This window comes from Hemiscyllium ocellatum, chromosome 17, assembly GCF_020745735.1.
Source record: "Hemiscyllium ocellatum isolate sHemOce1 chromosome 17, sHemOce1.pat.X.cur, whole genome shotgun sequence".
NCBI lineage: Eukaryota > Metazoa > Chordata > Chondrichthyes > Orectolobiformes > Hemiscylliidae > Hemiscyllium > Hemiscyllium ocellatum.
In genome coordinates, this window is record NC_083417.1 from 34328144 (window position 1) to 34352860 (window position 24717).

A 24717-nucleotide genomic window follows, 5' to 3' on the forward strand; every position below is an offset into this window, starting at 1 on the left:
TCTTTTGGGTATCCAATGTGGAAGGATATGGAAAAGTTGGAGGACTTCCTGGGTCTGCTTCTGGGCCTGGCCCAAGTTGGCCTTTAGCAGATCCAGGCATTAGGCAATGTAGGGGATCATAGTTGCTGGTTGTCTGCCCCTCTTCTGTGGCTACGTCCATGCATCAGGTCTGAGAGAGAGAGAGAGAGAGAGAGAGAATGCGGTGTCACCACTAGTCCTGAAACCTTTAAAGAAAGGTGGGCACCACAAGAAGTAGAGTGCCTCATCTCCCCTTCAAATGCTATTTTGATTTAACCTCTCTCCCTTGCCTTTGGTGCTATTGCATTGCCCTTAATAATTTCTGCGCTTAATTCAAACAATTGCAAACATGTTCATTAATAGTGGTGCTTAATAGGTGAAAATTGCCAAGGCTTTTTAGTCGTGGGTAAAGCCATTTGGTTGTGGGTATTAGAATGTCTGGATATGAAAAATAAGATAAAGTTACATAGAAAGGGGCTCTTCTGGCACAACATAGTGTCCCTACCTCAGAACCAGAAGATCCAGGACCAAGTTCCACCTGCTTCGAAGGTATGTAATAATATCTCTAATCAGGTTGATTAGAAATGGTCTAAAGTTGAATACCATATGTACTTGTGTAAAAGTTGATCTCATAAATGTAGACCCCTTTTTTAGCCAAGAATCTTGTATTTTCCATGTATCTTGTGTAAAAGTTGACCCTACTATATTGCAGTATAAACCTCTTACAAAGGAAACTACATGTTCCCATTAACTCATTAAACAAAATCGTATTCATACATTCATGCCGATAACTTTACTCATCACTCTCTTTGTTTACTATATTGCGTCTCTATTCAATCATTCATAACTCTACTTAGTCCACTTGGTTTACTCCAGCATGTTTTGATTCATTCAAACCGGTACTAAGTCTATTGGTACCTATCGCACTGTGTTCGCTATACATCCAAAAATGCATTTTCATTAATGTCTCGCGTAGTTGCAGCAACAGCTTTCCCTACTTTTATACTGTCTTCCTTTATCAACAAATGCAAAAAATCCATTTGTCTTTCTCGTTACCTGCCATACTTACAAACTACTTTTCTGTGAATCATGCACGAGAATACCTAGATTCCTCTGCACAGAAGTACTCTGCAATTCATTCATTTAGATAATGAGTTGCCTTTCTACTCTTCCAACCAAAATGGATAACCTCTCAGTTATCCATGTTAAACTTCATCTGCCAAAACTTAGCCCATTCATCTGAACGATCCGTATCCATTTGTCAATTTCTTCATTGCAGCTTACTTTCCTACCTAGTTTCGTGTCATCTGATTCAGACAGATATAGGTAAGTTGAATGAGTGAGCTAGAATCTGGTGGATTGAATATGATGTGGAAAAGTCTGAAATAGTTCACTCTGGCAGGAAGAATTAACAAAGGTATTAATTAAATGGAATACAACTGCAAAATTCCAAGATGCAGAGGGCTGAAAGTGGCAACACAAGTGAACAAGTTGGTAAAGATGGTATGGTTGGCATAGGTTTAAGGTGAGAGGGGTAAAGTTTAAAGGAGTTGTGCAAGGCAGCTTTTTAAAGGGTGGCAGATGCCTGGAACCCACCGCTCGGGGTGGTGGGGGGGGGGGTGTAAGATAGCAGCATTTAAGAGACATTTAGACAGACACATGAATGGGCAAGGAATGGAAGGAAACAGACCATGTGCAGGCAGATAGGATTAGTTTGGATTGGTATCATGGTTGGCACAGATATGGTGGGTTAAAGGGCCTGTTTCTGAGCTGTACTGTTCTGTATTCTTCAATTTTTAAACATAGTGTCTAGATTTAGTCTTTATATAATAAACCAGTAACAACAGAAGTGTTATTATGGACAAACTCATGGAGAAATGGATAGGGATTGGATTTTGGATACTGCAAAGTTTCTAACAATAGAAACTTGCTCATGAGAGGTGAAAATATGAACATTATGTCATGAATAGTGCAGCTAAAACTTCTTTCACTGATGTACTCAAAAGGATCATGTCATAGAATCATAGAGACATAGAATTGTACAGCATGGAAACAGAGCCTTCTGCCCAACTCTAGTCCCCTTTGCCAGCAATTTTGGCCCATATCCCTCTAAACCCTTCCTATTCATGTACCTATCCAGATGCCTTTTAAATGTTGTAATTGTATTAGCCTCCACCACTTCCCTGGGCAGCTCATTCCTTACACACATGACTCTCTGTTTGGAAAGGTCCCCCCCAAGGTTCCTTTTATATCTTTCCCATCTCATTCTTAAACCTATGCCATCTAGTTTTGTACTCCCCCACTTTAGGGAAAAGAACTTGGCTATTCACCCTATCTATGCCGCTCATGATTTTATAAACCTCTATAAGGTCACCCCCCCAGCCTCGACAGTCCAGGGAAAACAGCCCCAGCCTACTCAGCATCTCCCTATAACTCAAATAGTCCAACCCTGGCAACCTGCTCCTAAATCTTTTCTGAACCCTTTCAAGTTAAACAACATTCTTCTTATAGCAATGAAATCTGAATTGAACACAATATTCCAAAAGCGGCCTATCCAATGTTCTGTACAGACGCAACATAACCTCCCAACTCCTATACTTAATGCACCGACCAATAAAGGCAAGCATACCAAGTGCCTTTTTCACTCCCCTGTCTACCTGCAACTCCACTTTCAAGGAACTATGAACCTGCACCATTCAGCAACACTCCCCAGGACCTTACCATTAAGTGTATAATTCCTCCCCTGATTTGCCTCACCAAAATGTAACACCTCACATTTATTTAAATTAACCCTATTCTCTCCCTAATCACTTTTTGCCCTTAATGTATTTGTACATTCTCTTTGGATTCTCCTTAACCCTATTTGCCAAAGCTGTCTCATATCTTTTTACCCTTCTGATTTCCCTCTTGACATATACTCCTATTGCCCTTATACTCTGAGGGATTCATTCTATCCCAGCTGTCTATACCTACCATACGCTGCCTCATTTTTCTTGATCAGAGACCCAATTTCTCTATTCATCCAGCAATTCCTACAACTTTGCTCTTCACACTAATAGGAACATACTGCCTCTGAATCCTTGTTATCTCATTTTTGAAAGCCTCCCACTTTCCAACTTTCCCCTTACCTGCAAATAACCTCTCCTAATCAACTTGTGAAAGTTCTTGCCTATACCATCAAAATTGGCCTTATTCCAGTTTAGAACTTTAACTTTTAGATCAGGTTGATCCTTTTCCATAATGATTTCAATACTAACAAAATTTTGATCAGTGGCTCCAAAGTGCCCTCCCACTGACACTTCAATCATTTGCCCTGCTTTATTTCCCAAAAGAAGGTCAAGCTTTGCTCCTTCTCTGATAGATTCATCTACATACCGAATAAGAAAATGTGCTGATTGATGAAATGTTGCATAAAATTTTAATTAACCGAACTGTAAGTTAACAACTGCCCTGGCATAGGTGGCTCAAGCAAAATATAAATGTAATGATTGGATATTCAAATTAATTTGTTCTTTGACCAAAGATCAGTCCTTGGTTCACTGTTTATTGTTTTATCTTCTTGGCATTTTTTTGTCAGCAGTGGGTTGCCACTGCTTTCCACTCTTAGGAACAGGGTAAGGAAGTAGGTTCCAATTCTACCTCAGCTAGAAGGGGAATCAGACTGTTGCTGTTGGCATCATCTTGAGCCATATGCTAGCCAAAGAGCTCACTGAACTAACCAGTACCTCATTTCAGCTCAATAATTATTCAATGATTAAAATCTTGAATTGCTGTATGAAAGTTGTCCTGCTCCAGAAGGTACTACAACTTTTTCTGCACATGTGAATTTTTTTTACACACATAAGGATAGGCCTTTGTTCAGTTGAGAAGTTGGTAATCAAAATGTTAAATCTGAAAAGATCAGCAGTTTCAGACAGAAAGATCTTCAGTTAAATTAAATGTAAGCAGAACAGACAATGCACTCTCTAGACTGGATGAGGAACTAAACAAGCACAAAAAATGAGTGATCCAAACAAGGACACAGCCTAGACTTCATAATAGCATGGGTGTACACAAGCAGTGCCTGATGTACATATTGAGAGAAATAAGTAGCATAGAGTTATAGAGATGTATGGCACGAAAACCAACCCTTCGGTCCAACTTGTCCATGCCGACCAGATATCTTAAATTAATCTAGTCCCATTTGCCAGTGCTTAGCCCATATCCCTCTATACCCTTCCTATTCACATACCCATCCAGATGTCTTTTAAATACTATAATTGTACCAGCTTTCACCATTTCTTCTGGCAGCTCATTCCATACCCCAGGGAAAACACCTTGTCTATTTACCCTCTCCATGTCCCTCATGATTTTATAAACCTCTACAAGCTTACCCCTCAGTCTCCAACACTCCAGGGAAAACAGCCCCTAATTAGCCCGTCCCTCTAGCTCAATCCCTCCGACCCTGGCAACATCTGGTTACCATACTGTTGTAAATTGACCAGATTAGAAATTGAGTATGTGATTTAAGGAGTTCAAAAGATGAGAATTTCTGGGTTTTGCCATAGTTCAATCTTGGAATAGTGAAGACTGGCTCTCCTTGTTGTGGTTCTGTTCGCCGAGCTGGGAGTTTTTGTTGCAAACATTTCGTCCCCTTTCTAGGTGACATCCTCAGTGCTTGGGAGCCTCCTGTGAAGCGCTTCTGTCATGTTTCCTCTGGCATTTATAGTGGCTTATCTCTGCAGCTTCCGGTTGTCAGTTGCTGTCCGCTGCAGTGGCCAGTATATTGGGTCCAGGTCGATATGTTTGTTGATAGAATCAGTGGATGAGTGCCATGCCTCTAGGAATTCCCTGGCTGTTCTCTGTTTGGCTTGTCCTATAATAGTAGTGTTGTCCCAGTCGAATTCATGTTGTTTGTCGTCTGTGTGTGTGGCTACTAAGGATAGCTAGTCGTGTCGTTTCGTGGCTAGTTGGTGTTCGTGGATGCGGGTTGTTAGCTGTCTTCCTGTTTGTCCTATGTAGTGTTTTGTGCAGTCCTTGCATGGGATTTTGTACACTACATTGGTTTTGCTCATGCTGGGTATCGGGTCCTTTGTCCTGGAGTTGTTGTCTGAGAGTGGCTGTTGGTTTGTGTGCTGTTATGAGTCCTAGTGGTCGCAGCAGTCTGGCTGTCAGTTCGGAAATGCTCCTGATGTATGGTAGTGTGGCTAGTCCTTTGGGTTGCAGCATGTCCTCGTTCCGTTGACTTTCCCTTAGGCATCTGTTGATGAAATTGCATGGGTATCCGTTTTTGGTGAATACCTTGTATAGGTGTTCTTCTTCCTCTTTTTGCAATTCTGGTGTACTGCAGCGTGTTGTGGCTCTTTTGAATAGTGTCCTGATGCAACTTCGTTTGTGTGTGTTGGGGTGGTTGCTTTCATAGTTTAGGACTTGGTCTGTATGTGTGGCTTTTCTGTATACCTTTGTGGTGAATTCTCCGTTTGGTGTTCTCTGTACCATCACGTCTAGGAATGGGAGCTGGTTATCCTTTACTTCCTCTCTCGTGAATTGGATTCCTGTGAGTGTGGCATTGATGATCCGGTGTGTGTTCTCTATTTCTGTGTTTTTAATGATTACAAAGGTGTCATCCACATAACTGACCCAGAGTTTGGGTTGTATTTGCGGTAAGACTGTTTGTTCTAACCTTTGCATTACTGCTTCTGCTATGAGTCCAGAGATCGGTGAGCCCATGGGTGTTCTGTTGATTTGTTCGTATACCTGGTTGTTGAATGTGAAGTGTGTTGTGAGGCACAGGTCCAGGAGTCTAAGTATGCCGTCTTTGTTAATAGGTTCAACGTCCTGTTGTCTGTTCTGTATGTCCAGCAGGTTGAATATTGTTTCTCTGGCTAGGGTTTTGTCGATAGTGGTGAACAGTGCCGTGACATTGAATGAGACCATGGTTTCTTCCTTGTCTATGTGTATATTTTGGATGATGTCCAAGAGTTCTTGTGTTAACTGTATAGAGTGTCTGTATAGACTGTATAGCGCTTCACAGGAGGCTCCCAAGCACTGAGGATGTCACCTAGAAAGGGGACGAAACATTTGCAACAAAAACTCCCAGCTCGGCGAACAGAACCACAACAAGCACCCAAGCTACAAATCTTCTCCCAAACTTTGAACTGGCTCTTCTTGTATTTGCAGGAATAAAATATTATAATCTGTACCAGAGTCTCCTGGTGGTTTGTAAAGTTAAACCACAGCAAAAAAATTTATGTGAGCATGCAGATGTTGTAAAATGCCATTTGAGGTAGAAGTTAATGCATGAGATTTGTTATATCTAAAGAAAGGTCCTTTTTAATTTAAAAGGTTGTGACAGTTAGGTAATACTTATTACTGTGACGGTTCAATTCTCATGCTGGTACAAACAAACAAACCAACCACCTTATACAGCAAATATTTGTGTGTTTTGCAATGAACAACCTGAGGGACAGAATAAAATAAATCAAAGACTGAATCAGTTCTGATGTGAATTAAGTGAAAGAGCTGTCATATCCACAAGTCAAGAGTGTGGTGCTGGAAAGCACAGCAGGTCAGGCAGCATCCAAGGAACAACGTTTCAGGCCGAAGCCCTTCATCAGGAAAACTATCCACAAGTCAGTTTGGCCAGTGTGCCAAAAATGTCAGTTGTCTGGTGTACTTTGTCATTCTAAACCATTTGTTTAAAAACCGTTCTTTTTCTTCATCCTGATTTTATTCCTTCTTGTGAAGAGGTATTGCTAAGTTGACAAACTGGAGGGACACCATATTCTTGCAGGTGCTTTATGAAAATTGATCAAACTACCAATGATTGAAAAATTATTCTCCCAGCCATCAATCAGAAACCCCCTATCTATTACCCAATTCAGATATGGTTTGTCAAAACATGAACATTACGCTAACAGTTTTTACTTGCTCCTATCTCTTGGTTGTAATTGGACCACAGTACATCATAGATGAAGATCCTCTGACCTTCAATCGAGACACGTGACCGAACTCACCTTCAACCTGGGACACGTGATTGGGAACCACGTGAGCCTGAGTGCGCCGGATCCGTCATGACGTCATCAGTCATTGCCACGAGTAAATCCGCATCACTCCTTCACTGTTTCAACTACGTCCGCGGTTTACACAACAAATAAACCCCCTGCATGGGGCCAACTCAGTACATAGGCCGTCAAAATGAAACAAGATTCGTCCTGAGTTGTTAACTTACACCATTACGTTTCTCCTCCTCAAGCTTTTAAAACTACACGTATGGTACATATTTCGGCAAGAGTCCTTTTTTTGTTCCCCTGAAGAAAAAGGTCAGTGTGATGTTCCGCGCCGGGTGGAAGGTGCTGAGGCTGGAGTCACCGCCATTTTGAAGTGACCAGGTTTCCCTCCCCTCCCCTCCACTCTTTGCGTGTGGAGAGCTCCGATCGGCTGGTAGGTGGCTGGAAATTATTCGAGCTTTTATTCGTGTCTGAAGTCTCCTGTCTTTGTTCCAGTATTGGGATTTAGGCTATTCCATTGTACTTCCCTTCCCCCCGGTGTGTTTCGTTCTGTCCCCTCCCCGCTGTGGAAGTTATTTTCTCACCGGGAGACCGGGGCCGGTGTGGACTGCCCTGATGTTTGCTGTCCTTGCCGCCTACCTCCACTCTTTCCCTCTGACCCCTCTTTCCTCAGCTGTTGTGGTCTCATTCAGTCTTTCTTTGTGTCTCAGTTCGCGTTAGCCAGCTGTTTGGCCAGAGCAGTGTTCGTTCTTTACTAATAACGTGATAGTAGTTTTACATAGACATGCTCTTCACTGATTCCTCTCTGATTCATTGCATTTTTTTCTGATTGTGTCACTAAGGAATGGGAGCAGAATTGTTTAGGAACTTGTTGAGAATTAGCCTAGTAATAACTTCTAATAATATTGAGTTATTTATCGATAATTTAATTAATCTTTTACTTTGTAACTTTTCCACACTTTTGTTATCTCTGAAGTTTCACTAAGGGCAGGGTTGTTTCATGAATCAGATTGCCATATCTGGTGTTGGAGGAAGTTGCTCTGAGGTGATTGCGTTATTGTAATTGGAAAATCGAGATTGAAATGAATACGGTGTTAACAATCGCCTTGAATGTTAGTGTATTGTATACTTATAGGTCTTTGCAGTTTGCTCGACAATGATTTTCATAGTGATGCTTGTGGTAAAGCTGCTGACTGGTTGTGATAGTATTGGCTTTCCAAAAAGTAAACGTACTGATATTCTGAGACCAGGAAATAGCTTAAAATCAGAACTATTTATCGTTGTGTTTTGAAATAAAACCGTTCTCGGGCAATGTTTAATATGGCCTAGTAACATTTTATGCTAACATTGGGCAGCTTAACATTACACTATTCTCCTTAGTTTGACAGATTTCACATTTTCCATTCCAGTTATTTTAGCTGTGTGTGTGTGTGTGTATATATGCAGGTCCAGAATTTGCACAAATGTTAAAAATAGCAACATATGCACTTATAAACAGTGTCAAATGCTGATTTTATGTACAAGTGTACTCAATTAGTTCATTCATTTGGGATTGGGTCATGTTTGTGGAGCTCAACTGATTTCTCTCACTCCAAAAACATGTTTTGATTTTTATTTTACAAAGTGAAATGTGATTATGTTACAGGTACAGTTTTTAAATCATTGCATTATCTGATTTAAAATTAGTTGTAAAAGCATGTAGTTTAATATTTGTATTGAGCAGATATCCGTAGAACTCGATTAGTTTTCAGAAAAAGGCAGTGTGATGTTGGTAAGGCAATTGATCATTTATGATCTGGCTTTATAAAGGGTGATTCTGAAAAATGTATCCAGGATTGTGGAATAACCCAGAAATTGTCATTACTGTATATAGGTACTTAATAAACATGGTTAAAATTAGTCACCTTGTCTTATATTTATCAAGAATCATATTCTTACATTTTGAGAAAACTTTAGACAATGATTCTCTTTTTACCTTTAAAGAAGCTGTCAGTCATTTTAAAACATTATTTTCACTGCAATAGGTTTAGTCATATTTTAATTGATTTCCTAAAGAAAAACTTGAACAGTGCACATATTTCTGTACCATATGTACAGAAGTGTGTTTTTTAAACTTACGAGCTTTGACAGTAAACATTGGTTGAAGACAGCAACAACTAATGTTTATATAGTGCCTTTAACACAGTAAAATATCCCACGTGTGTTGCAGGTGTATAATCAGGTAAAATTTGACACCAAACCATGAAAAGAGATGGTCTGGCAGATTGCTCAAAAAATAGGTTGTTAAAGAGTGTTGGAAGGAAACCAAAATTTAGGGTCTATACATGATGGGGTAGTGGAAATTGGGAATGCTCAAGAGACCATTAGCCAAAAACTGTTCAAGAACTAAAAAATGTTCTGAAGGATCATTTCAGATTCAAAATGCTAACTGTTTCTCTTACCAATGCTGCCAGATTTGCTCAGTTTCCCCAGTGTTCTGTGTTTACTTTAGATTTTCATAAGGCAAAATATTGCACTTACTGGAAGTGAAAATTTACTTGACTGATTTATAGGACTGGTGAACTATAGTTTTGGGATTGTTGAGGACGTGGAGAGATTTCAACACAAATGCTAATTTTAAATTTGAGGCACTTATTGACCAGGAATGACTTTAGTTATTCCTTTATAATCCCTTTTAGAGTAAATATAAATGGACAATATAGATAATAGGTGCAGGAGTAGGTCATTCTGCCCTTCAAGTCTCCACCACCATTCAATATGATCATGACTGATCATCCTTAATCAGTGTCCTGTTCCTGCCTAATCTCCATAACCATTGATTCCACAATCCTTGAGAGCTCTATCCAACTCTTTCTTAAATGAATCCAGAGACTGGGCATCCACTGCCCTCTGCGGCAGAGCATTCCACACAGCCACCCCTCTCTGGGTGAAGAAGTTTCTCCTCATCTCTGTCCTAAATGGTCTACCCCTTATTTTTAAGCTGTGTCCACTGGTTCGGCACTCACCCATCAGCGGAAACATGTTTCCTGCCTCCAGAGTGTCCAATCCTTTTAATAGTCTTATGTCTCAATCAGATCCCCTCTCAGTCTTCTAAACTCAAGGGTATACAAGCCCAGTCGCTCCAGTCTTTCGGAGTAAGGTAATCTGCCATTCCAGGAATTGACCTCGTGAACCTATGCTGCACTCCCTCAAATTTGGAGACCAGAACTGCACACAATACTCCAGGTGTGGTCTCACCAGGGCCCCATACAGCTGCAGAAGAACCTCTTTGCTTCTATACTCAATCCCTCTTGTTATGAAGGCCAGCATGCTATTAGCTGCCTTCACTACCTGCTGTACCTGCATGCTTACCTTCATTGACTGGTGTACAAGAACACCCAGATCTCTCTGTACTGCCCCTTTACCTAAATTGGTTCCATTTAGGTAGTAATCTGCCTTCCTGTTCTTGTCACCAAAGTGGATAACCATACATTTATCCACATTAAACTGCATCTGCCATGCATCTGACCACTCACCTAACTTGTCCAGGTCATTTTGTAATCTCCTAACATCCTCCTCTCATTTCACCCTGCCACCCAGGTTTGTATCATCAGCAAATTTGCTAATGTTATTGCTAATACCATCTTGTATATCATTAACATATATTGTAAAAAGCTGCGGTCCCAGTACTGATCCCTGTGGTACCCCACTGGTCACTGCCTGCCATTCTGAAATGGAGCCATTTATCACTACTCTTTGTTTCCTGTCAGCCAACCAATTTTCAGTCCAAGTTAGTACTCTGCCCCCAATACCATGCACCCTAATTTTGCTCACCAACCTCGTATGTGGGACTTTATCAAAAGCTTTCTGAAAGTCCAGGTACACTACATCTACTGGATTTCCCTCGTCCATCTTCAGAGTTACATCCTCAAAAAACTCTAGAAGATTATTCAAGCATGATTTCCCCTTCTTAAATCCATGTGACTCTGACCTATCCTGTTATTGCTATCCAGATGTGTCGTAATTTCATCCTTTATAATAGACTCCAGCATCTTTCCCACCACTGAGGTCAGACTAACTGGTCTATAATTTCCTGTTTTCTCTCTCCCACTTTTCTTAAGTGGTACAACATTAGCCATCCTCCAATCTGCAGGAACTGATCCCAAATCTATCGAACTCTGGAAAATATTCACCAATGCCCCAATGATTTCTTGAGCCACCTCCTTCAGTACCCTGGGATGTAGACCATCAGGCCTCGGGGACTTATCAACCTTCAGACCTAACAGTCTCTCCAACACCAATTCCTGGCAAATATAAATTCCCTTAAGTTCAGGTCCTTCAGCCACTGTTACCTCAAGGAGATTGCTTGTGTTTTCCCCAGTGAACACAGATCTGAAGTACCAATTCAATTCTTCTGCCATTTCTTTGTTCCCCATAATATATTACCCTGTTTCTGTCTTCAGTGGACACAAGATTTGTCAGGTACTTTAAAGCCAAACTTCAGAAGTTTTTAATATAAATTCTGACTCAAGATTTAATTGTTGCAATAGCATTTCTTTATAAATTACTGTAGTTGATAACAAACTTAGAAATATCTTGAGGAACACTCAGTCATGGTTCTAAAGTCATCTTCGAAGCTGGCTTAGTACATCGTGCTTCAAAATAATGTATCATAAAATACTGTTTTGAAAAACATTTATCTGCTTTAGATTTGAATAAATTAAAAACTAATTGCTTTCAGCCTCACATTGAAGTCTGTTCTGTGGATTGACTCTGAAATATTGTCTATTGTATACCTCTAGCACTTGATTTGAGCTAGGTGAATTTCATTTACGTATTGTTTATATTAACTCAGATTGTTTAACTGCCAACATTAAATGATTTACACAAGTATAGAGAGTGGACAACAATATGCGGGAATATACAAATATCACTACTATAATTAGACAATTGCATCCACTTCTAAGGATAAAATTATTTATTGCTAATTCGTCATTACCTTACTCAAGGTGGTGGTCAGCTGGAATGGGAGAACTGCTGTTAGGATAGCAACTCCAAGATTTTAACCCACTGACCATGAAGGAATAATATTGAAGTCCCAGGTAAGGATGACATGTGGCTTGCAGAGGAACTTGCAGGAAGTAATTTTCTGATATGATTGCTGCCCATGTCCTCCTAAACGGTGGGGGTAACAGGTTTGGAAGGTGCTACAAGAGCGCTCTTGGTAAGTTACTGAAGTGAATCTTATGAATGATTCACATTACTGCCACTGTGCTTTGGGATAAAGGGAGTGAATGTTGAAAGACATGGATGGGGAGCCGGTCAAGAGAGTTGCTTTGCTGTTGATGGCAACAGGCTCCTTGAGTATTAGTGGGGAGTATTCCATCAGACTCTTCACTTGCATGTTGCAGCTGGGGGGCTGATTTTGGAGAGTCAGATTGTTACAGGATTCTAAGCCTGTAACCCGTTGTAGCTACTGAATTTGTATGGCTAGTTCAGTTTCTGCTTAATGGAAGCCACCATGATGTTAGTGAGGATTTGCTGAAGTAATGTCATAGGCATAGAGGTGTACAGTACAGAAACAGACCCATCGGTCCAACTCATCCATGCCAACCAGCTATGTTGTTGATCGTCAAGGTCAGTGGTTAAGTTTTGTTCTTGTCATGGCATTTGTGTACCATGAATGTTGCTTGGAACCTGTTAGCCCAAGCCTGGATATTGTATGCATTTCGATGCAATTTTAAATATGGATTGCTTCAGTGAAAACCCACAAATGGTGTTGAATATTGTGGCATATCCCCACTATTCACTTTTTTAAAGTTATGGAGCGAAGTTCATTAATAAAGATAATTGGGTCTAGGGCACCACCCCAAGAAACTCCTGCATGGATATCATGGAGGTGAGATGATTGACCTCCAAAGCCATGAGCTTTCGTTTTAGTGATTTTTGAAGGAAAACTGAATAATCATGGGAAGATTTTGTGGACACTAACGTTAAATTTTCCATCTCAATCACAGATCATGGTAGTGACCAGTCCAGATGTTGCCACTTTCAGCTGTAAATCTTTGTTTCTGCCTTCATTAAATTTTGTAGAAGCATGTCATTATCACTTCATCTTCCAAAGTTTTTCAGGTCTAACTTTTTGATGTATTTGATCTAGCTGTCATCCTCACCCACTAATTTTCTGCACTAGCTCATTGTCCATCTCCATAGAAAGCAAACAAAGCTGTTCTTTATGGAACTATAATGTGGATGGAACTTGCTGTTGTAATTGTGCAGGATATCAAGGGTTTTTAAACAGGATAAATGTGCTGCATGAATAATTTGTCTTGATCATAAAATTTAGATGTTATCAAATTGTGTACATGTGCAAACTTAAAATTTGTATTAAAATTTGAAACGGAAGCAAAAGACAGGCTTTGTAACTGTTTTAGTTTAAAAGATCTTTGCTTTCCCTAGAAGAGGGCAAATACTTGAATTTCTAAGCCGTACATTTCTATACTAGATACTGGTTTGCTCAAACGAGCGCAAACAAGACTGTTCATTAATTACAAATATCTCTTTGTTAAAGTGAAAATACGTTTTTAGTCTTCCAAAGTCATTTCAATCATTTTTTTGTAGCTCTTATCGCATCCATTGTTGAGTCCAGATCAATGTAAGATGCCTGCGCAGAAGATGATGTACCTCCAGCCTGCATTGATTTGGGAGCATTGCAAAAGGTCTGAAACACACATGTTGGTATGGGAACATGGTGATATGTTGAGTTGGTAGGCAATTGGACGGCTGAGGTCATCTTTATGGACAGAACATAATGATCACTCAGCAGAACACCTGTGCTTCATCTCCCCAGTACAGAAGAGTCTACAGTATTCAGTGTTCACAATGCAGACTGGACTGAATGAAGTGCTGTTTCACCTCCGATGTCTGGGACCGTGGATGCTGAGAAGGGAGGCAAGAGGGTGTGGAGTGGTGTTAGGAATGGAAGAGAAGTATCCAAAAGGGAGCAGTCTCTGTGGAATGCTGACATACAAATGGAGGGGAATGTTTGATGGCATTTGCTGGAGCTAGCGAAAATGATGGCTTTATGATTCGTTGAATGCGAGACTAGTCGATGGAAAGTAAAGTCAAGGGGGAGTGCCATCATTGTGGGGGGGGGGGGGAAGGATGAGGGTAACAATGCAGGATATTGGTCAAACATGGCTGAGGGCTATCAACCATGATAGCAGGGAGTCTTCAATTGAGAAGAAAGACATTGTCTGAGGACATTCTGTGGAAGGTTGCATCTATTCAGGGTGCCATCGAGAAACTGGGAAAATGTGACACTGTTTGCCTCTGGCTGCTGCGGTGTTATAGCAAAGCTCAATGCGAGTTGGAGGGACAACACCTCATCTTTCACTTGGGTACATCTTATAGCTCTTAGGACTCAGCATGGAGTTTACCAATTTCAGAACCTGACCACCCTCCCATGTTTGTTACTCCAGATTCAGTCCTGAAATGGGTTGCATTCAGCACAGCTAACCTGTTTTCAACTACAGATAGTCCCCATTATCACCTGTCTAACTTCTCTTCTTCCCAGTCTTACTATCAACAATACCTCTATCTCACGTGTGCTGAGTCACTGGACTTGAAACGTTAAAGTTGTTTCCTGTCCACAGATGCTGTCAGACTGAGATTTTTCAACAGTTTCTGTTTTTCTTTTTACCATAGTTGTTTTGAGACTGATTTGGAGATGCCGGTGTTGGACTGGGGTGTACAAAGTTAAAAAATCACAAACACCAGGTTATAGTCCAACAGATTTAATTGGAAGCACACTAGCTTTCGGAGCGACGCTCCTTCATCAGGTGATAGTGGAGGGCTCATTCGTAACAGAATTTATAGCAAAAATTTGCAGTGTGACATAACTGAAATTATACATTGAAAAATTGATTGTCTGTTAAGCCTTTCATCTGTTAGAATACAGTGATAGTTTCACTTCTTGTGTAAATCACAAAACCTTTTTTAAAAAGTTGCATTCTCAGGTTAGCTGTTAACAATGGTGATAACTAGACAATATGTTGAAGGTGTTCTCTGTCTAGGTCCTGATGTTTAGATTGATTCTAATCTAAAGAGTGAGATAACAGAGTTTTGCATAAATTCATGCAGGTTTTTGAGCAAAGTGCAATGTAACTCTGCAAGTCCAAATTCACCCCACAAAATATGCGTGTGCATGTGGGTCTTTGTCTGTGTGTGTGTGTCTGTCTGTCTGGGGTGGGGTGTGTGGTGGGTGCAGTGTCTTAAGTGTGTGTGTGTGTGTGTGTGTGTGTGTGTGTGTGTGTGAGTGAGATCACCTGTAATGTGACATGAACCCAAGGTCCTGGTTGAGGCCCTCCCTCTGGGTACCAAACTCAGCTATCAGCCTCTGCTTGGCCACTTTCCTCTGCTGCCTGTCCCGAAGTCCACCTTGGAGGATGGTCACCCAAAGGTCCGAGGCTGAATGTCCTGGACCACTGAAGTGTTCCCCAACTGGGAGAGAACCCTCCTGTCTATTGATTGTTGTGCACAGTGGTTAGCACTGCTGCCACACAGCGCCAGAGACCTGGGTTCAGTTCTTGCCTCAGGTGACTGACTGTGTGGAGTTTGCACATTCTCCCTGTGTCTGCGTGGGTTTCCTCTGGATGCTCCGGTTTCCTCCCACAGTCCAAAAATGTGCAGATTCGGTGAATTGGCCATGCTAAATTGCCCATAGTGTTAGCTGAAAGGGTAAATGTACGAGAATTGGGTCCGGGTGGTGCACTTGAGCGGGTCGGTGTGGACTTGTTGGGCCAAAGGGCCTGTTTCCAAACTGTAAGTAATGTCATCTAATCTAAAATCTAATTTAAACATTGAGGAGAGTTGGGAGATTCTTGGGAAATGGTCATTGTCTGGCATGAATTGTATGTGCTCCCTGTGAATACAAGCTTGAGTGTCTAAGCTCTGACAAGGTTTTGTTGCATTAGGATATGATCTGCTGAACTATGGATAACACTGAAAACTGCATCAACAAATATCTCAATTTCTGACCTTGTGATTTAATGAAGGTCATTAATACAACTCAAGCTTTGTGGGCATACGGCACTAATTTGAGGACCTCCTTCCTCAAAAGCCTGGACTGGATCTGAAGCCATGTAAACATCATGTCAGTGCTGGCTCTTTGCCAGTCACCCCACCTTTATCCTTGTAACTGCAGTTTTTAATCTAGGTGTATACAATTCTGTTTTCAAAGCTTTGAATCTGCCTTAACTACACTAGCACTACAGTTTAGATCCTAATCATTGATTACATCAACCTTTTCCTGCTGTCACCGTTACTTTTAAGTCTGACACCTTTAAATCCATGCTATCTAGTTCTCAGACTTTGTTCAGACCCTTTAGATTTTGAACATAAAGGATAAACAAAACCTTGTTTCTACTTATAATTGGAAATCCCAATCCTTGGAACCATTCTTGTGAAAAAAAAGAAGTTTCTGCACTCAGTCTAGTATCTTCAGATTGTACTGAAAGTGTGGTGTCTAGATTAGATACTGCATTAGACCTTAGATTTAAGCATGCGCTGGTTAAGGCCAACTGTTTTATGAAGGATCATAACCCAGCTACTTTTAGACATTACTTTTGGACATGCCTTTAGACATACAATTTCTGCAATCCATCTGCTACCCCTTTCAAATTTGAATTCTTGATTTTTCTATTGCCTTCCCTCATTGTCACCATTGAATGTGTCTCTGCCCATTCTTTTGTTGAATTTAATCTGTATATCTGCTGATTACACTAGGTGTGTCCTCTTGAGGTTTAGAACTACCCTTCTCCCTTTGTTTACAGTACTTTAAGTTTACTGTCATTTGCAACCTTTTAAATCAAACACCCAAGCTTAATTCATTAATATGGATGAAGGACAGAGGTAGCGTCTTTCCTTTAGTCCAAAAAGCAGCTGTTATCCCTTGCTCTCTTTTATCTTGCTATTCAAGCCTGTTTTGTGGCCATTCATCAAATACCTCTTGGGTTTCCTATATTCAACACATCAACTGCAATTCTTTTGTGAATCATCTATTACCTCATTAAATAATACCTTTATGCAAGTTTTTACAAAAAAAAATTTGCCCTTAAATCCATGCTACTGGCATTGATGACCCGTCAACTTCAGATAGAGATGATACCCTTGTACCTTTAGTCAGTTTCAGGATAAAATAGCAAAGAAAGAAAAATCTCTTTTGAGCCTAGATCAGCAACCTACCTAAGTAAAGGGCAACACCTGAGTCCATTGAGATCTTGCTATAGTTCACTAGGCCAAGACATGAGCTGTAGGCTCGAGGGTGGTGTCAGTTGCAAAACTGTGTTCCACCTCAAAGCTCCCTTGTGTGGACAGGAGTGAGACAAAGTCCATTTTAGCTGCAACATGACAAGACCAATAGCAGTGGGAAAGCGCCAAAAACAGCAGGTATAAGATGGCACTTTTCTAGTGTCTAGTTCTAGCCCATGCAGGTAGCTCAGGATATTAATAATTTTAATGACCTAAAGACACAGGGTCTTCACCTGGTCAACAGTGAACAAGTTCTTTTGAAGAACTTTTGAAGCAGAAGTCTGTTGCTTGCTTGGTAGGAGAGAGGCATAGAGAAAGTGACCTGAACAAATGCTTATCTTCCCACCCACCTGGTCTGCAGTGGTTAATGCAGTTGTGGGTGGCACGGTGGCACAGTGGTTAGCACTGCTGTCTCTCAGCGCCAGAGACCCAGGTTCAGTTCCCACCTCAGGCGACTGTGTGTGTGTGGAGTTTGCACATTCTCCCCATGTCTGCGAGGGTTTCCTCTGGGTGCTCCGGTTTCCTCCCACAGTCCAAAAATGTGCAGGTTAGGTGAATTGGCCATGTTAAGTTGCCTGTAGTGTTAGGGGTAAATGTAGGAGAATGGGTCTGGGTGGGTTGCGCATCGGCGGGTCGGTGTGGACTTATTGGGTCGAAGGGTCTGTTTCCACACTGTAAGTAATCTAATCTCATCAAACTGACAAAAAAGCAACTCTGCTTCAGAAGGTGAGAAAAGAGACATTCTGAAGCTTATTGTAATGTGAAAAAAGTAGTTGACTTTGGCAGTCCAACTCCCCTAGCAGTGCCCTGACCTTGTGGCCCATGAGTTAGTCAGACCCAACATTGATCTGTTAGCCCTGAGTGATGTTTGCTGCTTGGACAAAATATTGGCTACAATGTTTACTTATCAATTAGACCTAGAGGTGAATAGTGTCTTGAATTATTGCCACCAAACTTTCAAGCTGCTGATTGGCTATCCTGAATGCGTGATTAAGGCTAACCCTGCTGATGTGGGTACATTTTAAATCAATCTCAATTCATTCAAAATTACTATCGCCAAAGCGCAATTGTCATCTTTGGTGATTTTCAACACCAGAATTGTCAATAGCAGTCTGGCATTGAAGGGAGCACTCCAAAAACCATTGGAAACTGCCAATGTGTATAAGCTCAATCTACTTTTCTCAAAGAGAATTGCCCCACACACCCACATAATGAACCTTCTCTGGACTGCCTTCAAGGCCACTCTCCCCTTCCTTGGATAAGGGGACTAATAGTATTATAGTGTAGGGGTGATGGTGATAGATGGGAAAGATGGTGGGCAGTTCTAGGGTGGTGCCTGGTTGGATCTGGGGTGGGGTGGGGTGCAGAGGGGAGATGAGGAAACGAGTGAAATTTGTCGATGCCATATGAGGCGTTCTTCTTCCAGGCATTGGGTAGCTAGGATTTGGTGGTGGAGGCAGCCCAGGACTTGCATTTCTTTGGCAGAGTGGGAGGGGGAGTTAAGTGCATATCCAAACACCTCATCTACGGTCTCCTGTACATTGGGGAGACAGGACATTTCAGCAAACATCGTTGGAACACTCCCCAACAACCCGCTGCCCTGTGGCTGACCACTTCAACTCCCCCTCCCATTCCACCAAGGGCGTGCAAGTCCTGGGCTGCCTCCACTGCCAAATCCTAGCCACCTGATGCCTGGTGAGGTTCTTTTTCTTGAGATTCTTACACACTTGATGTGACTGTAATATGCCAACTTCTGTGAATAGCCAAAATTTATCAAGCAAGCACAAGCTTTGGAGGAACCTTTAACACTGTTCATAGTGCTTGCGAAGCCATGTCAAGAGATCGCTGAACTAAAGGACCAGTTCCTCCGTTACACAAAATTTTACATCAGTCAGGAATGCCCATAAGACGCCACTCGCCCATAATCACATGTCGCTTAAGATAGTGACTTGACCATTTGTAGGAACAGTGTAATTTAGAGCATTCTGGTGAAGATTTTGTTTTTTAACTGGAAGGTGTACTCAGAATTCTAAGTGCAATGTTCTTCATGATTCTGAATAGCAGATGATAATCTAAACTTGCTCTGAATAGTAGGAGATGGCAATGTAAATTTTTTTTTTACCCACAAGACAGAGAAACCCTACCCCCAGGTCATCCAATTTCTTGCAGGTCAGCAGAACAAATTCACCCTTCAACATGTCAGAAGAATGCCTCCTGATTTGTGTGACTGGAGTGTCCCCACGTGATATAAACGTCGATTTTCATCAGTTTTCTCATATTCCACCCCACCTTATCCCAGATTCAATGCTCCAACTCGGCGCACTCCTACTGTCGTCCCGTTCCCCCTTCAGTCAAAGCAAAACGCTCAGACAGTGTAGTTTTACCTCCTTCATCTTTATTCTGGGCCCTGGAGGGAGAGAGAACAATCATCCATGTGCACGGGGACGTGAGTTCTCGGTCTTCTCTCTTGAACAGCAGTTTCTTAATGAATTATGTAGTCATTTTACAGGGAGGAGCATCCAGATAAGGGAACATACGCATTAATTGGATGACCCATTACAATCAGCAAGTATCAATAGTAAAGGTTAAGCCATCTGCTGTTGCACAATGAATAACTAGCTTCACATAATAAATACTTGTCACCTTGCTAAACTGACCCCTCAAACTGAATGCTATCTCATCTTATTTAAATGGCTTTACCCAATGAATGTTTTCCACCTTGTTAATCCATTACCCTTGCCTCCAGCACCCCATTGTTAATGGCAAGTTCTTATCTGATCTAAATCATGCTCAGCTGAACCTCCTTGTTTCACACAATTCAAAACTTAGATTTCCCTCCCTGCTCATACCCATACACATTCGCACTGTCTGTCCATCTTCCTTCCCACCTATCTCCATCACCCCCCACCTGTATCTACATATCGTCTTTCTCTCTCCACCCCCCCCCCCCCCCTTACTTCAGGCAATCATGAAAATGAGGCGTCAACTAAGGGAAGCTTCAAAGTATTGCAGCAAGTGATAGAGCTAAGCAATCCTACAGTCAGCAGATGACATCTAAGCTCTGTGGTCTGATATGGAATGGTGGACGATAAACCAGCTCACAGGAAGACGCCCCACAAATCTCCCCATTCTTAATGATGAGCAAACCCAACATGTTGGTGCAAAAAATTAGACTGAATAATTTGCAACTGTTTCCAGCCAGAACTACCAAGTGGATGATTCAGCATTGGCCTATTCCAGAGGGTCCCAGCATCACTGCCAGTCTTCAGTCAATTCGATTCACTCCATGTGACCTTAACTGGTTGGAGGCACTGTGTACTGCAAAACTCTGGGCCCTGATAGTATTTCAGCATTAGAACAGAAGACTGGTGCTCCAGAGCATACCACACTCTAGCCAAGCTATTTCAATAGTCAAAAAACTGGTATATACCTGGATCAGTACTTGGGTCTACGATGTTGTGGCCATAATGGAGATGTGGGTTTCACAGGGGCAGGAATGGTTGCTTGATGTTCCAGGGTTTAGAACATTTGAAAAGAACGGAGGGTGGAAAAAGAAGTGGGTGTGGCATTGCTAATCAGAGTGCATCACAGCTACAGAAACGGAAGACACTTTGGTGACAGTCACAACTGCCTCACATTTACCATCCCCTTGGAGAGGGAAAGGAGCAGTTACCAAGGGAAGATATTTAATTGGGGAAAAGGAAATTATGACACTATTGGACAAGAGTTGGGAAGTACAGACTGGGAACAATTCTACAGCAAAGGCATAGCAGACATGTGGAGATTATTTAAGGAGCAGTTGTTGCGAATTTGTTCCTCTGAGGCAGGTTAGAAGGGGTAAGATTAAGGAACCTTTGACGAGAACATAGGAGCTTCGTGTTGAAAAGGAAGAAGGCAGCTAACCAAAGGTGGAGGAACCAAGGATCTCGCACAGCTTTAGAGGATTACAGGCTTGCTAGAAAGGAGCTCAGAAATGGACTGAGGAGAGCCAGGAGGGGGCGCGAGAAAGGCTTGTAAGAAGGATTAGGGAGAACCCAAAGGCATTTTACTCATACGTGAGGAATAAGAGAATGATCAGGGAGAAGGTAGGGCCACTCGGGGATAGTGTAGGGAACTTGTGTGTGGAGTCTGAGCAGATAGGGGAAGCCCTAAATGGGTTTTTTGCTTGATTTTCACCTAAGGAAAGGGACCTTGTTGTGAATGAGAACTTTGAGGAGCCTGGATGCAGGCTTGACCAGATCAAGTTTTATGAAGTTGAGGTGCTGGAAATTTTGGAAAACATTAAGATTGATAAGTACCCAGGGCCAGACTAGATTTATCCTAGGCTGGTCTGGGAAGCAAGAAAGGAGATTGCTAAGCTGATCTTTGCTTCCTCACTCTCCACAAGAGTCTTGCTGGAAGGTTAGAAGGAGGCAAATGTTGCTCCCTTTTTTCAAAAAGGGTAATCGGGAAATCCCTGGCAATTACAGACCAGTCAGTCTTACGTCTGTGGTCAGCAAATCTTTGGAAAGAATTGAGGGGTAGGACTAATGACTATTTGGCAAAGTGTAGCATGATTAAAGGCAGTCAGCATGGCTTTGTGAGGGCAGGTCATGCCTCTCAAATCTGATCGAGTTCTTTGAGGAGGTGTTAAGACAAGTCGGCGGTCGAGCAGTAGATGTGTATATGGACTTCAGCTAGGCATTTGATAAGATTCCCCATGGTAGGCTTATTAGGTCAGGAAGTATGGATACAGGGATATTTGGCTATCCGGATTCAGAATTGGTTGGCTCACAGAAGGTAAAAACAATTACTGCAGATGCTGGAAACCAGATTCTGGATTAGTGGTTCAAGAAGAGCACAGTGGTTCAGGCAGCATCCAAGGAGCAGCAAAATTGGTGTTTTGGGCAAAAGCCCTTCATCAGGAATAAAGGCAGTGAGCCTGAAACATGGAGAGATAAGCTAGAGGGGGGTGGGGGTGGGGAGAAAGTAGCCTAGAGTGCAATGGGTGAGTAGGGGATAGGATGAAGGTCAGGGAGGAGAGGATGGGTGGAAAGGGAGATAGGCAGGTCAGACAAGTCATGGGGACAGTGCTGAGCTGGAAGTTTGGAACTAGGGTGAGGTGGGGGAAGGGGAAATGAGGAAACTGGGGTTGAAGTGTTTCAAGGCAGAAGATGAGGCGTTCTTCCGCCAGGCGTCTGGTGGTGAGGGAGCGGCGATGAAGGAGGCCCAGGACCTCTCTGTCCTAGGCAGAGTAGGAGGGGAAGTTGAAATGTTGGGCCATGGGGCGGTGTGGTTGATTGGTACGGGTGTAGTGAATGTGCAGGTAAAACTTTGGATGTGGAAGGCTCCTTTAGGGCCTTGGATAGAGGTGAGGGAGGAGGTGTGGGCGCAGGTTTTACAATTCCTGCGGTGGCAGGGGAAGGTGCCAGGATGGGTTGTAGGGGCGCATGGACCTGACCAGGTAGTCACGGAGGGAACGGTCTTTGCAGAAGGCGGAAAGGGGTGGGGAGGGAAATATATCCCTGGTGGTGGGATCCCAGATAATGGGCGCAGTATCATCTGCAAGTTCAACTTCAAGGCGTTCACTGTCTTGACTTTTTAAAATTCACTTGTGGGACATGGTTGACGCTGGCCATACCTTGAAATATATCACTGTGATATTAATGTTGCTGTGTCAAAATCCTGGAATTCCCTCTATCAGGGCATTGTGGGTCTACCTGCAACACATGGACTTCAGGGGTACAAGAAAGCAGCTCCCCACTGCCTTCTCCCTAAGTGCAGTAGGGATGGCCCCTAAATACTGGCCGACGACAATGCCCAGGTACCATAAGTAAATTTGGAAAAAAGAGCACGCCAGCACTGATTGTTGCAGCATTTCACCAATATGGTCTTCTAACTTGAAAATATTCAGTTTGTCTTTGCTTTTTGCTTCCTGTCCAGTGAACAATCTTCAATTCCTGATGAAGGGCTTATGCTCGAAACGTCGAATTCTCTATTCCTGAGATGCTGCCTAACCTGCTGTGCTTTGACCAGCAACACATTTGCAGCTGTGATCTCCAGCATCTGCAGACCTCATTTTTTACTTTTTAATCTTCAATCCATGCTCATTTTGTTATTCCAGATTTTGAGAGTCATTAACTTGCATATTAACCTTGTGTGATATCAGTATCTCTTGCAAATTCAAATATTCTACATCTGGTTCCTGTTTATCTACTTTGCTAGCTACGTCTTCAAAAATCCATAACATTCTTATGAAAATTGCATTGATTTCCTAATCATGCCATGATTTTTCTAAATGCATGAAGACTGTCGGGCTACCCAATGTTCTGTTTTCATGCTTCCTCCTTTATTGAATAGTGATGTTGCATTTACTAATTTCTCAACCACTGGGCATGTTTTTAAAACTTTTGAATTTTGGGAGATCGTAACTATTAACAGTTTTCAACATTATAAACCTTATGTAATGTTATTTCCATTTCCTTAGAAAAAATGGATATGTTCTGGTGAAGACTTGAAACGTTAATCTGTTTTCTCCCCATGGGTGCTATCAGACCTGCTCAATTTTCCAGCAATTTGTTTTTGTTTCAGATCTGCAGCAGCACAGTTCTTTTGTTTTATTATCATTGTTGGGTTTTCCTCGCAAAGTTCTTTTGAATGGATTTTTTTTAACTTTAGTTGAAGGCTTTGAATGATGCATGTAAAGTTTCCAACTGTTTATTTGCCATGCATGTTTTAGTCTGTTTACCCATTCGATTGTATTTAGCATTCCTTCTATACTTAATTGCTTTAAGTTTCTTGATTGTGACTTCATGTCACATTTGTTTAAATTTTATATTATTAATATTTTTTCCAAATGATCTTTTACGGTTGAGGTTACTAAATAGTTCTAAGTGTAAATGCTCCCTAATTGATTTCATAGTGTACTATTCCAAGAAATTCAAACGCAACCTACAGACTCATCTTTCAGATTGCCATTGTTTGGTCCTGTTTATGAGCAATAAATACCCCACAATTATTACATTGTCTTGTTTCCAATCTTAAATACTTTCTTAATGCTTTGACAAATAGATTGAAAACTGTCTATAAACTACTTTCACCAGATTTTCTGATCCTTGATGTTGTTAATGTCTGCCTGTACTGATTTTTTAACTTTCTGGTCTTTGAGCCAAGGTCCTTTACTATCAGGACTGTTTCTCTTTGAAATTTTGTGTAACCTGACCTAATCTTGGTCACTTGTAAACATCTAAAATGGAGATTCAGCTTATGCCATTTATATCTCTTGGTGTTACTGTTTCTCCACCGTATTTAAAATGTTTTTTGTGCATTGAGGTATGACCCTTAAATATTTGCTGTTATTTGAGTAGACTTTGTTCATTGCATGTTACTTTTAGCCTCTGTCCTATTCTGGCCTGTATTCAAATTGCAATACTAGTATTGT

The 24717-nt window shown here is 41.6% G+C and overlaps 1 protein-coding gene across 1 annotated transcript in view; it reads left to right on the forward strand.

Annotated features, from left to right (window-relative positions):
- The first annotated feature begins 7354 nt into the window (after nucleotides 1-7354).
- The window catches only part of ap1g1 (adaptor related protein complex 1 subunit gamma 1), a 113540-nt gene continuing 96177 nt past the window's right edge, over nucleotides 7355-24717 (forward strand). The window contains exon 1 of the mRNA XM_060838070.1: nucleotides 7355-7440. The gene's annotated coding sequence lies outside the window, so the exon portion shown is untranslated. The remainder of the gene's footprint in view (nucleotides 7441-24717) is intronic.